The sequence below is a fragment of the Protopterus annectens genome, chromosome 6.part0 (assembly GCF_019279795.1).
Source record: "Protopterus annectens isolate FY-2018-M chromosome 6.part0, PAN1.0, whole genome shotgun sequence".
Classification (NCBI taxonomy): domain Eukaryota; kingdom Metazoa; phylum Chordata; order Ceratodontiformes; family Protopteridae; genus Protopterus; species Protopterus annectens.
The window spans coordinates 1,947,187,036-1,947,200,794 of record NC_056737.1 but is presented as its reverse complement, the minus strand read 5'-3'; the positions used below and the strand labels follow the sequence as shown (position 1 = coordinate 1,947,200,794).

The window sequence follows — 13,759 nt, the reverse complement described above, 5'->3', positions numbered from 1 at the left end:
GCTCCATCAGCCGCATAGGAGATAGCCGCATGGAGGAGTTAACTATAGAATTTAAGGTGGACAACTGAGCAGAGATCTTGTCGGGGACTCCCTCAGTACATGCACCTTGTATAGAATCTCCTAACTCCTTGAGGAGATCCCTCTGTAATCTCGTGAAGTGAGTGAGATAGTTCAACGATCGAAGGTTAAATGCCGCTGAAGTAAAGATACGCTTCCCAAATCTGTCCATCTGTTGAGAATCCTTATTTGGCAGATGAACAGAGGAAGAAGTCTCCGCCAGCTCCTCCTTTGTGGCCGCCACCACCATGGCATCTACGGGAATGCCCTTAGACAAAAACTCTTTACCAGGTGGACAGACAGAAACTTATTTGGTCTCCTGGGGACTGGCTCCATGGCATCAGGAGTATCCCACACCTTTCGACTAACTAGATCCATCAGTTCATCTAAAGGTGGAGACACCCAAGAGACAGAACGTTGAGACCCGAAAGCCTTCAAGTACACAGACTCCTCATCAGAAGGGTTGACAGTGGGCAAGTCGCACCTCTGCTTAAGAATCTCCAAGATGTCCACAAAGGAAACATCATCTGAGGACGACTTGGGGGACCCTTCTGACTCCTCGAGGTCAGTGCCCGATGTCAAGGACTCATCCTGGGAGTCACCATGCTTCCTCCTACATAGTCTCTTCCGGGGAGGCTCCTCGAGGGGACATTCAGGGGAGGCCTCGGAAGAATGGGGGCCACCAGCAGATGGCTCCTGAGGCTGAGGGTCTCTGCTGTCTCCAGAGAGAGTAGGGGCTGAGACCGAAGTGGGTGCTCTCAGGGGAAGAGTGCTGGTACCACTGGTAGTGGCTGGAGAATGAGACAGCATGTTCCTCATCTCAAACGCTGACCTCTCCGGCTCCGAAGACCTCCCACACTCCGAAGAGACAAAGGTTGTCTTCGGAGCCAGAGCTGTCGGCTCCGAGATAGATGCAGGGTCCAAGTTCACCCTTATCGACACACCGAGAGGAAGGCTCGGAACCAAAGAAGATCGATTTCAACCCTCCCTGTCGGCGCTGGCAGGAGAGCTTCGGTCTCTGGACACGACAGACAGCACCAAGCGTCTCGAAGCTGAACCCGGCTCCAAAGCAGTGATAAAGGGAGCTGGAACTGATAGTACCTCCAGTGGCACCAAGCACTCCGGCTCCGAAGGGCCAACATGGCTTGGAGGAGGAATAGCAGACAAGGGCAAAGCTGGATCGAGTGGCTCCGGAGCCAACTGGGTCAGAGCCAACAATAATTTTGGTAAGGCAGATGACTTCAGGAGTCTCAACACTACCCTCTCCACATCTTCTGAAAGGCTCCTGGAAACCTGGAAGACATAGTAGGGGATCTTGATCTAGGGAGCACTGGAAACTTCAGTAACATGGAAACCGGTAGGGAATCCAGAGACTGGCTCCTAGTAGCAGATTCAATTGCTGATTCAGTCGGTTTTAAGGTCGGCTCCGAAACACTTGGAACCAACTCTGACACCACAGTGGTGCTCTCCATTGGCTCCGAAGGCAGTGGAGTCGATGAGTCAGATTTTGACTGTTTAGAAGGTGGCTCTGAGACGCCAGCCGGTGCTGGAGAAGGCCTTTTTGAAGACATAGATTTGCCAGATTTGGAGGGAGCCGAAGAACTGGATAGAACTTCCTCAAAAGATGGTTTTAGTAGACCCTTGAGTATAAGCTTGTTCTTTTTCTCCTGTAGCACCCTAGGAGAGAAAACATGACAGAACAAGCATGATTCATGCAGGTGGATAGCCGCTAAACAATAGAGACAGCTACTGTGGCCATCCGTTAAAGAATCTTTTGGGAGCATTTCATGCACTTAAAACTCAAAGGTTTGTGCTCCTTACTCTCTTTAGACATTACACACACACACACACACACACACACACACACAAGGAAGAATAAGAAGAAGGGAGGAGAACTAGGTCCTCTAACTAAAATGGGCCTAGCCCTACAGAAGGAAGTACCACGAGGACTAGGTCCTTGAACTTAAACCGGCCTAGCCCGGTGGAACAGAAAGCTAGGTCTTCTAATTTAAATAGACCAGAAAACTCACACACACAGAAAACTGTATATAACTCTATGAGGTAACCATTTGAAGAAAATAACTAACGTGCGAAGGGAGGAACTCCAACCCTTAGCAAATAACCAGCGGATCCCCGCCAAAAATACAATCTCAGATTAAGGAAACTAAGCTGCCAATAACGGTCTAGAAAAAACAACAGAATAACAGGAGCAGTGGAAAACCGCCACAAACTAACAAACTACCTAATAAGGAAAAGAGCGCAACAGCGCCTACAAAGAACTTTAAACTGGCACACAGGATACCAGACTAACAACAAGTTTAAGCTAAGAATGCACCAAAAAGGCAAACAACTCTACTGCCTAGGAAAATAGCACCTTACAACACAATATTAACTGTAATACAAAATTTAAATAGAAAAATTTTGATACTTAGCCAGAGTCAAGAGAAGCACAACCGAACTCGTCAACGTGGCAAACATGATCTGGGGTTTGTACTGGTGCATTATGAGATACCTGCTTAGCCACGAGCCAACCAGAAGTCTTCGAGCTTGTAAATCAGCCGAGTCGGAGCAGAGGATCGGCTCTGAACCCATATGTAAAAATGAAGGTGAGGTTGGACTACACAACATTAGCTGTTCCCAGCATAGTAATGTTTTAAAATTTAAAATAATATTTATGATTTAGTTAGACTTTTTTTTTATTAAACTGTGAATTAACAAAACTTTGTTTACCAGACTACGGCTTTGATCTTGTCTTTAGGTCATTGATACCTAAGCTGATCATAAAAATTTTGTGTTTTGAAGCAAGAGGTATGCCAGAGTTGTGTGGTACGCATCTCTATTATTTGGGTATTTTTGTATTTGCATATTTCAGCATACGATTCACTGTGTACTGATATTAAAAAGTCTTTACTGCACTTTTGGTGTCTAACTTGGTTTTATTCATCTGCGTCATTATCAATTTATTTATTTGAGAATGCTAAGCATTATACTTCTAAATGAATAAGTGAAATGTGAACTTACATTAATAGAAAATGTAAGAGTATTCTGAGTTGTTTCAGAGTTTAAAAATGATTTAGGGCCACAGATTAATATAATTTGCCAGCAGTTTGTAAAGGCAAGTTCTGTTTTTGAACATTTGGTATTGGAAAGCTCTTAGCTTGGCAGAGATCCATGCTCTATTTTCTGCCCTCTTCCTGTTGAAATAAGCGTGACTAGAAGGTGGACAGTTAGCTGCACTGCTACTAGTGTTTCTGACTGATCTCAGCACTAGTCACTGAGCTGCATTATTAATGCTGAACACATGCAGTTGGATAGAGTGGTAGGAAAAGTAAGTGTATAGGTTGTGGTAAGCTTATCGGTATTTAGTAATCATTAAAGTAAAACCCTGTTTAATGAGGGAATGTTGACATGACCTTTGTCATAGTAAACCAGAAGAAATGGCCTCTGCAAGTATGGCGGCTGCAAGGACTCCATTCAAACAAATTGCAAAACACAAATATATCCAGCAGCTGTAGCACCAAAGATAATTTATTTAAATGTAGTATAAACTACATGTAAAAAATAAGTATAAATCAGATGTAGTATAAACTACATATAAAAATGAGTATAAATCAGACCGGTTTCGGCAAAAATAAGAATGCCTTCATCATCAGTGTAAAGAGAACAAGTGCAATACTCATTTATATAGTACACATATTGAGTCACATGATTAGTGATTATAGGTGCTCGTTAAGACCAGGAGGAAAAAATCCACCTAGTTTAATGATCCACTTTTATTCTTTTCTATTCAGTATGTCATGCCAGCCCATTTTGTTTGCTCTAATGATCTATGTTCAGTAATTTTATCAATAATAATAAAATTAAATGAAGCATTTGGATGTACCAAAGTATGCTTGTAAAGTGTGTTAGTTGGTTTGTGGTATCTGATCTCAATAAAATGTTCACCCATTCTGAATTTGACTGGACGGGAGATTTGTCCCACATAAAGGATGAACAGTGACATGTAGCAAGATACACAACCCAGATTGACAATTGGCATAAAAACCTATGTCAAAAACCTGACTGGACTTTGCGCAGTAATGTCTGGCATTGTAAATTATTTAAGGCGTATTTGACTAAGAACATTACCTCTCGTGGTCTAAGGATCTATACCCAATCCTTAGTAAATAATCCTGATGAGATTTTGTTAAAAGAATGGGCTGATGCTCAGCATAAGGCCATGATGAGCTTTGTCCATATTTTTATTGCACACTATGAATGTATTATTGATTCTGACATTGTTAAAGTCACCAAATTGGGTGAGGAACTTAATAAATTTGATGGCCAACCTGGCTACAATTCTGGCTTTAAAACATTAACCAATGATTTATTACAGTTGGAACAACAATTAAAGGACAGGAAGAGGAAGGAATTCCTCAGGGACCTGTCTGATTATGAACGTGGGGACCCATTTACCAAGGACAAGTCCAAGCAGGTTAGGTTTTCACAACAGTCACAAAATACTATTAGGAGGAAACGCCCACGCTCTGTTCTTAAAAAGGCACCAAGGCACAGGTCCTGAGTCCACTGGGGATGAGTCTTCATCCAGCTATGAACCAAATACCTCTGGTGTTAAAGGCTCACCAGCTCACAAATGCTCCAACAACATTGTCCCTTTAGGCCCAAATGCAGAAGGGGTGGGAGGAAACACAAGCAGGGTCGACGATCTGCAGACCCTGATACAATTGATCACCAAGAAACAATAAATGTTTGTAATATTTCTTCCTATACCCTTTCTGATGTTGAACTTAAGGTATTGAATAAATGCCTTTCGTATATCCCTGGTTTCTTTGTGTCTGAAGACAGTTTGGTGGATGATGTCTTGAGATTTTGTAAAAAAACTAAATTTGAAATTGTTTTTTTCATGATAATGAATAGATTATAACTGACTGCAAACTCAATACCCCATTTATTCTCATTGAGATGGTTAACAAACTCATGTAGGTATTCAACATCAGACCTCCACACCATCCAGCAGTCTTCCAAATATCCTATAGTGTCTCAAAACATGAATTCAGATATCATAATTCAACATTTATGCCACCAATGCATCATACTGTGTCTGTTTCAGAAATCCATCCTTAAGGATTTGCATTTTCATGCTAATGAAATCAGGTTAAAACCCAATAATACAACTAGGGTGGAAATGGAGGCAATTTCAAGTATGGCTAATAATCATTAACTAGTTATACTCATGGCCGATAAGGGAGGTGCTGTTGTAGTGCAGGGTTGGACACAATATGACATGGAGGCTAAAAGACAACTCTTGGATGCTAGGTACTACTCACTCTTGGTTATTGACCCCACCCAGTCATTTAAAAAGAAGATTGATACATTCTTGCTTTCAGCTAAGGATGAGGGTATAATCAGTCAAAATACTTTACGACATCTCACTGTGGATGAACCAGCTCCCCAATACATATATTTTTTGCCAAAAATTCATAAGGATGTTAACAACCCTCCTGGTAGACCGATTGTTGCAGGTAGAAAATCATTAACTTAACCTCTCTCTATATATCTAACCAGATATCTTAAGCCCCTTCTCAAATGGGTACGTTCTCATATCGAAGATACCATGGAATTTTTAAAGGTAATTTCTGATGCACAATTGGAACCAGGTTGGTTTCTATACACTCTTGGTGTTAAAGCTCTTTTATACTAATATCCCGCATTGGGCTGGCATTGATGCACTTGAACATTGGTTAACATTATCAGAAATATATCCACCTGGTTTCAACACGTTTCTTATCATTCTCTGTGAACATATTCTTACCAAGAATGTCTTTTTTTTTATCAAGGTGAATGTTCTCTTCAAAATAAGGGCACTGCCATGGGGGCTTCATTTGCCCCCCATTTATGTTGATTTATTTATGACCTACTTTGAGGAACATATAATCTATGATCACTCTCATAACCTTTACCTTGATGAAATAGACATCTGGAGGAGATGTTTGGATGACTGCTGGATGGTGTGGAGGTCTGATGTTGAATACCTACATGAGTTTAACTATCTCAATGAGAATAAATGGGGTATTGAGTTTGCAGTCAGTTATGATCTAAATAACATCACATTTTTGGATGTTAGTAAAACCAGGAACATTGCTCATACTTTGTCCACCACGGTACATTGTAAATTCCCCCAATGTAACTCACTTCTCCATGCCTCCAGCTTTCATCCTTCTCACATTTGTCGCAACATCCCAAAATCCCAGTTTATATGTGGTAAACGTATCAGTTCTGATGAATAGGCTTATAGTTTCTACAAGCATGATCTCCTCACTAGATTCAAGAATAGGGGCTACGATACTGGTTCCATATGTAATGCTGCACACCATGTTGATGGCTTAGAGAGGTCACACTTGCTTCAATACAAGGATAAAAATTGTACTGATGATTCAGTCATCCATTTTTTGACTACTCATGGCTGTAATACTAATTTACTAATTCATAGTGTTCATCATCATTGGAAGATTTTGTTGGCTGATTCCACTTTATCTACGATTTTACCAACTAGATGCCCCTTTACTTACAAGAAAGATAGAAATTTGGGTTCTCTTTTCAACTATTACAAACATTTTTCGCTATCTAAATTGCCTTCATCACAAACTACTTTTTCAAGTGACCGATTAGTTGGTTGTTTCCCTTGTGGACATTGTTCCTACTGCACCAGCTCATTAAATCTACCTCTTTTAGCAGTAAAAACACCAGGCAGGTTTTTGACATGGGTTTTTATGCCAATTGCCAATCTGATTGGGGTTGTGTATCTTGCTACATGTCACTGTTCATCCTTTTATGTGGGACAAACCTCCTGTCCGGTCAAATTCAGAATGGGTGAACATTTTAGTGAGATCAGACACCACAAACCAGCTAACGCACTTTACAAGCATACTTTGATACATCCAAGTGCTTCATTTAATTTTATTATTATTGATAAAATTACTGCACATAGATCAAACAAAATGGGCTGGCATGACATACTGAACAGAAAAGAAAAAAAGTGGATCATTAAACCAGGTGGATTATTTTCTCCTGTTCTTAACGAGCACCTATAGTCACTAATCATGTGACTCAATATGTGTACTATTTAAATGAGTATTGCATTTGTTTATTTATTTATTTGTTTATTGCATCTTTACACTGATGAAGGCATTCTTATTTTTGCCGAAACCGGTCTGATTTATACTCATTTTTTTATATGTAGTTTATACTACATTTGATTTATACTTATTTTTTGCATGTAGTTTATACTACATTTAAATAAAGTATTTTTGGTGCTACAGCTGCTGGATCTATCTTTGTCATAGTCCCTCAAGGGTTAAGAGTTTTTTTCCAGAAATGTTCATTTTTATATTTCCTCTGCTAATCTGAATAATGTTAACGTAACAATAGTGTGATATGTAACATTAAAGAAATATTGTTGTTAGGGTGTAACACAGGAAATGTTTTGTGTAATAAAACATATGTACTCTCTTTCCAAGATGCTAGATAAACTGTTCCTGGTAGTATGTGTGAGGCATTCATTGTGGCCTGGTTATACAATAGCATAGCTCAACTGCTTATTTTTGAGTTCACGCATTTGTTAGTACAGATTACTGCTGCTTTTCACAAGTTAGGAATTTACAATTTTTAGAAGTTAGAGAAGGATGTGATGTTAACCCTAATGTACACATGATTTTTGTTGGCTAGAACTCTGGTATGTATATCACATGTTCTGCTAAAGCAGAGTTTATAGCACTGCTTGTTTGCTGTGTGTGTACTTGGTCAGTTAACATGTCCCGGAAAGGATTATAAAATATTCACTTGGGGAGGAACCATGGCTTCCCTTCTATCTTTAATTTGAGCGCATTTGTTATGAAAACCTAGCAGAAGTCTTTTCTAGTAGCAAAAAAGTACGGCACTGCTGTACAGTGGCCATCCTTATGTTTATTTGCCAGGGTAAGTGCACTGATCTTAGAGAACGAATATCCGGCACAGCCTGTGTGAGTCACACACATGTTTAGAGGCATGAGTAAAAGTAGTGAACAGTTTACCAGAAAGCAGGTTTGACATCCCTTCCCCAAGAAGAGACAATGATAAGTTGCACAGTATTTCCATGTTAGTTTAAAAAAGGGTGATGAAGTTAGTAGATCTGTTATATGTCTTGCAAAAAGAACTTAATTAAGCTATATATGTATACTGTTCAAGCAACAACATAGACAAAAGGCCAGATTCCAAAAGAGTTGCTCAGTGTAATTCTGTCTCAATTTTGAAGACTTGCTGTCAGTGTAAGTTTTTGACGGTGTAAGTCCTTTCTATAAACAGACACTGAGAGCAAGTCTTTTGGGATCGAGCCCATAGCATTTGCAAGTAACAACAAACACCAGTAGGTCTGACATTTATGAGCCAAGGAAGAGTGCGGTACTGTTTTAGGGAAGAGTGGGAGGGGCTTGGTAGGTTGTAGCAGACTTGAAAACATTTACATTGGGATATTTTGAGAAGATGTGTTTTGAAATGTGGTCCAAATTTGGAACAAAAGGAAAGGTGTCTTAGATGGTAAAGGAGTGGTTCTCAAAATTAAGGTGTCAGAACTGAAAATATTAGTGACATTGTAGCTTAGTTTTAAGGTGTTGAAGATATGAGCCATTGAGGGAATGAGTTTTGAGTGTTATTTCACACTGACAGTGTAATGTATGGTATTTTGAGGCAGTAAGGAACTTCTTAAGCTTAGAGGGAAAAAGTGTGATGCACTTGCTGTGACTCACAAAGCTGCACACATACGAGTGAAAAGAATGTGTGATGTTCGTAATATTGGTCAGTGATGCAGTAGTCTTGGCTATATAGGTTATAACCCACTATAACAGCAGGCCAGCTTCCAAAGTTTAAGGGCAGCTTTCATGTATGCAGACCATTAGTCAGCTTGAGCAAAGCCACAAAGAGTGGTTTGACCCCCAAGCCCTTCAGAGCTTTCCTACTGCCGAAGATCACTACTCTTGCAGGCTTTGGGGGGGGGGGGTCAAAAGTTAGCAAGTGTTGTTCCATTGCTGGCTATGTCATTTCCCTTTGGAAAAAAAAAAATTCCACTTTTTATTTTTATGACAAAGTACACCTTTTTTCCTATGAAAATAATTTTAAGCTAGAAAAATTATTTTATAGGCTGTCACATGACTTTTAAATAGGAGCTTTACTTTTTACTTTGGTAGGAGAAAATGTTAAAACTGAGTTAAGTCTTTTTTTTTTTTCCTTTGCAAAACTTATTTTTCTGTCTATGGTAGGTGCTTTTCATTGTGTTTTGATGGAAAATTGACTTTTTTTCATCCTTACCTTTTTCACTAATGAGTGCTGCCATGCTTCCCTGTAAATCGGGCATTTTTCTCAGCTTTACCATGGAACAGTCTACTGGTTCTTCAGTTCTTCCTTCCAGTCAACCTCAGAAAGAAGAAAACTGACAACCTTTGCCACTTCAACAAGCTACTATAGTGCCTAAGCCTCAGATGAGTGATTGTGCTGTGGTTATTTCTGGTTCCTCAGACCATTCATCTTTGGTTATTTCTGGTTCCTCAGACCATTTATCTTTTTCCTTGGCTCCCTCTAGTGTAGTCCCTGCTGCCAACATGGATTTTGGGTTAGGCATGTGTTCTGTCGACTGCTGGAGTGCCCTTGGAGGGCAAGGGATTATCACTCTTGTTGTAAGGAGCAGCAAATTCATCGCAGCAAATTCATCTCTGCCTAGCCAGATTGGAGCGCTTGTCCCTGGGGAGTATTTTCCTGTAAAAAGTAGGTCTACTTCAGAAATTCCTGTAAAAAAGAAGCAAATAGTTGCACATTAGTCTTCTCATGTCTCAGCTGCTTTAGACAGGAGTGATTTGTTGGGCATAGCTTAGTGTTAGTTTAGGCTTTGGACCCTTCCAGTTCTGTGTTTCTGGAAAGAAAAAAGTGATTCTTCATTTTCTAAGGAAGTTTCAAGATTTTGAACCAGTAAATAATTATGAAGACGCACTTTTTTCTGGCAGGTTTCTAATTATGATTCTGGGGAAAGTGTGGCTTCTTTGAGGATTTTGTTTTTCTGAAACAGAATTTAAAATTGTTTTTGGAAAATGATCTTTCACTGTCTCTTAAGAAATATTACAATTTACTGCAACCAGAATTTTCTGAACATACTTCAGTCCCACCTGCTCTTCCAACACTGGAGGATGTTTAGCTTGCTTGATATCCAGCCTGCTGCCCCAAGAAGACATGTAGATTGTATAACATTCCTTGGTCTTATAGGTTTTTATTGTCAAACCCCAGAGCAAACCTATCTGCTGATAAATGCCTAGTTAATGCCAGTCCACCCCCTTCTGAAAAAGATGGGAAAGCTTTTAATAGATATGGGGAAAAAGGTGCATTCTTCTGCAACACTTATTCGTATAATTCTTAATTGTCAAGCTTATATGTTGATTTTTTTGTGCTTTTTGAGTATGTTAGGAATAGTATGACTTATTTTCCCTCATCTGAGGAAGAAGCATCTTTGTGTATTCTTGTTGCTTCTCTTTCTCAGTTGGCTACCCACTCTTTGAAGTGTGCTTATGATTTCGCTGATAAAACTTCCAGGACTGTTGCTACTAAAACTGTTATGAGAAAGTTTGCTTAGTTGCATTCTCAGAACCTTCATAAGGATGTTAAATATAAATTTTTGAATGCTTCCTTAGACAAGAGAGGTAGTCTTTGGACCATCTGTTGCAGAGGTTCTTGAGCATGGTGCATGTGGCAAGCTGATTCGTGGAATTTCACAGATTTGTTCAGCCTTCCTTCTCCAAGTTTGTCAAGGGATTTATTGCTGTTTCTACAGCTTTTTACAAAAAGCAAAATAAGCAGACCCTGCAAGCAGCTAGTAAGAAGAATTTTAAAAAGCTGTGGCAATGAGACTCCAAGAAAGCGGAGGAGCCACCCAGAATAAAGGACAGTCTAACAAGGCTGGATGACAACCCTAAATTCAGTATGGTCCCAACATCAAAATCTCCTGATGTTCCAGATTCCACGTTTGGCATTTGTGAGATGTGAACTTCTTGTTGGAAAGGCCCATTTATCTGAATACAAGTCTTCCATTTTCCTTTCCGGTTCCTGTGCAGTCTGTACTAACAGATGTGTCAGACTTTGCTTGGGAAGCAGTGCCTCTGCGGATGAAAGTGCAGTCATTGGAATGAAAAAGACAGACTAAAACACACACGCATGCACACATACATGCACACATACACGCACGCACACATGTAAAAGGGTGTTGGCAGTAATAAATGATCTTTGTTTCTCACCGTTGCAGTCCTGACTTGTGGGATTTCCTGCTGTGGAACCCCTATCCGTTCCCACTACCAGAATAAAGAAATCTCCCTCCTAAGCCTGGCGCACGCCCTTCCCTCACATAAGTACGCTTGAGTATAAAGGGAGTCAGCTGACACCATTACATCAGTCTTTTCTTGCAATCAGAGCCCGAAGCAGTGTTTCAGTGAGTCGGTTGGTCTGCATCAGAGAGAAGTCTTCCAAAGCTAAGTACCCAGTTGGGGAACTCTCTTGCTTTAACTCATGCCAGATAAGGTTAACAGTTGTCTCCACTGTGGTAAGTAAATGCCACACCGAGACTCTCATACTTTGTGTAGCACCTGTCTAGGCCCAGATCATGATGTCCCTAGTTGTTGTTTTTGCACCCATTTCAATTCTAGGACTGTCTGGCATAGTGCAGAAATCTGTTATATATCTTAGTTTGCAATCTTCTACGCATTGTTCAATGGCGTCTGCTGGTCATTCCAAGGTTGAGCTCCCTAAGAATAAGAAAGACTAAGAAAAAAGACCTAGGCTTAGGGCCTCAGACGACAACAATTCACAGTCAGCCAGTCCAGCAAGGCTTGTTATCACTGAAGAAGGTGAAGTGCTTTTGCAGCCCCTTTCTGCAACCAAGGGGATGGCGAAGGCCTCTGTCAAGACCCTTATGGAGTTCGACATGCTGTCAGGTCATTCAGCTTCTACAGAGGCCTTGACTTTCAGTTTGTTGGTTGGGTCTGGATTCGTTCAGCAGACCTCTGCTTGCAGTGAGTGATCTCATACTGACAATATTCCTTTGTGGCATCAGCCTGCATTAGTTTTATCTTACAAGGAGAATGGCATCAGGATGGTGGATGTACCTAGGCCCAAATCTAAAGCTATTTCTAGGAAGGGTCCTACCTCGATTCCCATGCTTAGGCCTTCTGCCTCCCACTCTGCAGGTTATCAGCAAGACCTGGTCAGGTTAGCTGAGGGCCTCATCTACTAAGTCAGAGCTAGGTAACCCCCTTTGGAGTCTTCCCCAAGGAAAAGGAAGAGGGATCCTACCCCTGAAGTTTTCTCTGAAACCTCTGAATCAGCTGAGGATTCTGATCAGAAGGGGTTTGCCTTTGAGGGGGGATCCTAACTTTGAGGATTCAGATTCTGAGGAGAATCTACCATCAGCCTCACCTCCCAAAGACATCACTTTTGGGGAAACACTCCATGCCATGAGGGAACATTTCCAATAGGTGACACAGGAATACCCATGATCTAAAAAGAGGGATAGGGAGTTCCTTGTCCTCTCAGAACACAAACCGTTCGCCATTCCTCCTGTATTGGAGGTGGTAGAAGATGTTTTTATGTACTCTTCCCTGAACTCAGACTCTCTACCTGCAGCCCCTCGAAAACCAGACCGATTTTACAGGGTGCTGGACTCAAATACCTCTTCAAAAACCCCTCTGCTGACCCAAAGGTCGTCACTCCAAGTCCCAGGGGAGTAAAAGTCAGCTCTTTTAAAAATCATTTACCTACCGACAAGGAAATCAGGGCCCTTGATAGTTTGGTAAAAAAAAGTTTACACCTGCAGCTCTCGAGCCGAGAGAGCCCTTAATTGCCAGTTTCATATGGTAAAATGCCAATCAAGTATTCAAGGTAAAATTAAACAAAAGATTTTCCTCCCTGTAGGACAGGAACATTTCTGAAGAATTGTTAGACCTTTGCTATTCAGCTCTGAGGTGGCTAGACATTCTTTAAACTGTGGCTGTGATGCTGTGGAGGCCTCTAACCGAGCTGGTGTATCTGGCTCTGTCATTTGAAGACATGCTTGGCTTTGAGAACAGACCCTGCCAGACCATGTCAAATCCAAACTTCTAGATGCACCCCTGAATAAGGACTTCCTTTTTGCACCAAAGGCTGATGCTGTGCTAAAAAAGATGGAAGATAAAGTGAAATCTATGCAAACTGGCAAAGACTTCCTGCAAATTTAGCCTCCTTGGTTTAGTAGGAATTTTCCCACTAAACATTGGTCCTTTCCCCTCTCAATGAAAAGGCAGCAAAAGGAAGCCTCTGAGAGAAAGAGCTCAAAGGCATCAGCAGACACAAAGGCCTAGACAGTGGTCCTCAGGAAATCCCCAGACAGGGGAGTTCAAGGCCATAGGGCCCTGGCAGAGAGCAGCAATAACTCTTACTTTCCCCTACCCCCCCCCCCTCTAGAAAAGATGGGATGAATGCTATCCCTATTCAAAGAAAACTGGTCCCTCATTGCTTCAGACAAGTGGGCTCTGAAGGCTAACATGTTTACAAGCTCATTTTCAAATAGCCATTAAGATATTCAGGTTATCCAGATATTCCATAAAATCAAAGAGCGGAGGCCCATTCTCAGATTCACAACCTGTGCTCACAGGGCTCAGTG

At 41.0% G+C, this 13,759-nt stretch overlaps 1 protein-coding gene across 2 annotated transcripts in view; it reads left to right on the top strand.

Annotated features, from left to right (window-relative positions):
- ITPRID2 (ITPR interacting domain containing 2) overlaps window positions 1–13,759 on the top strand; it is a 1,100,178-nt gene that overhangs the window by 564,734 nt on the left and 521,685 nt on the right. The gene's annotated exons all lie outside the window — the stretch shown is intronic.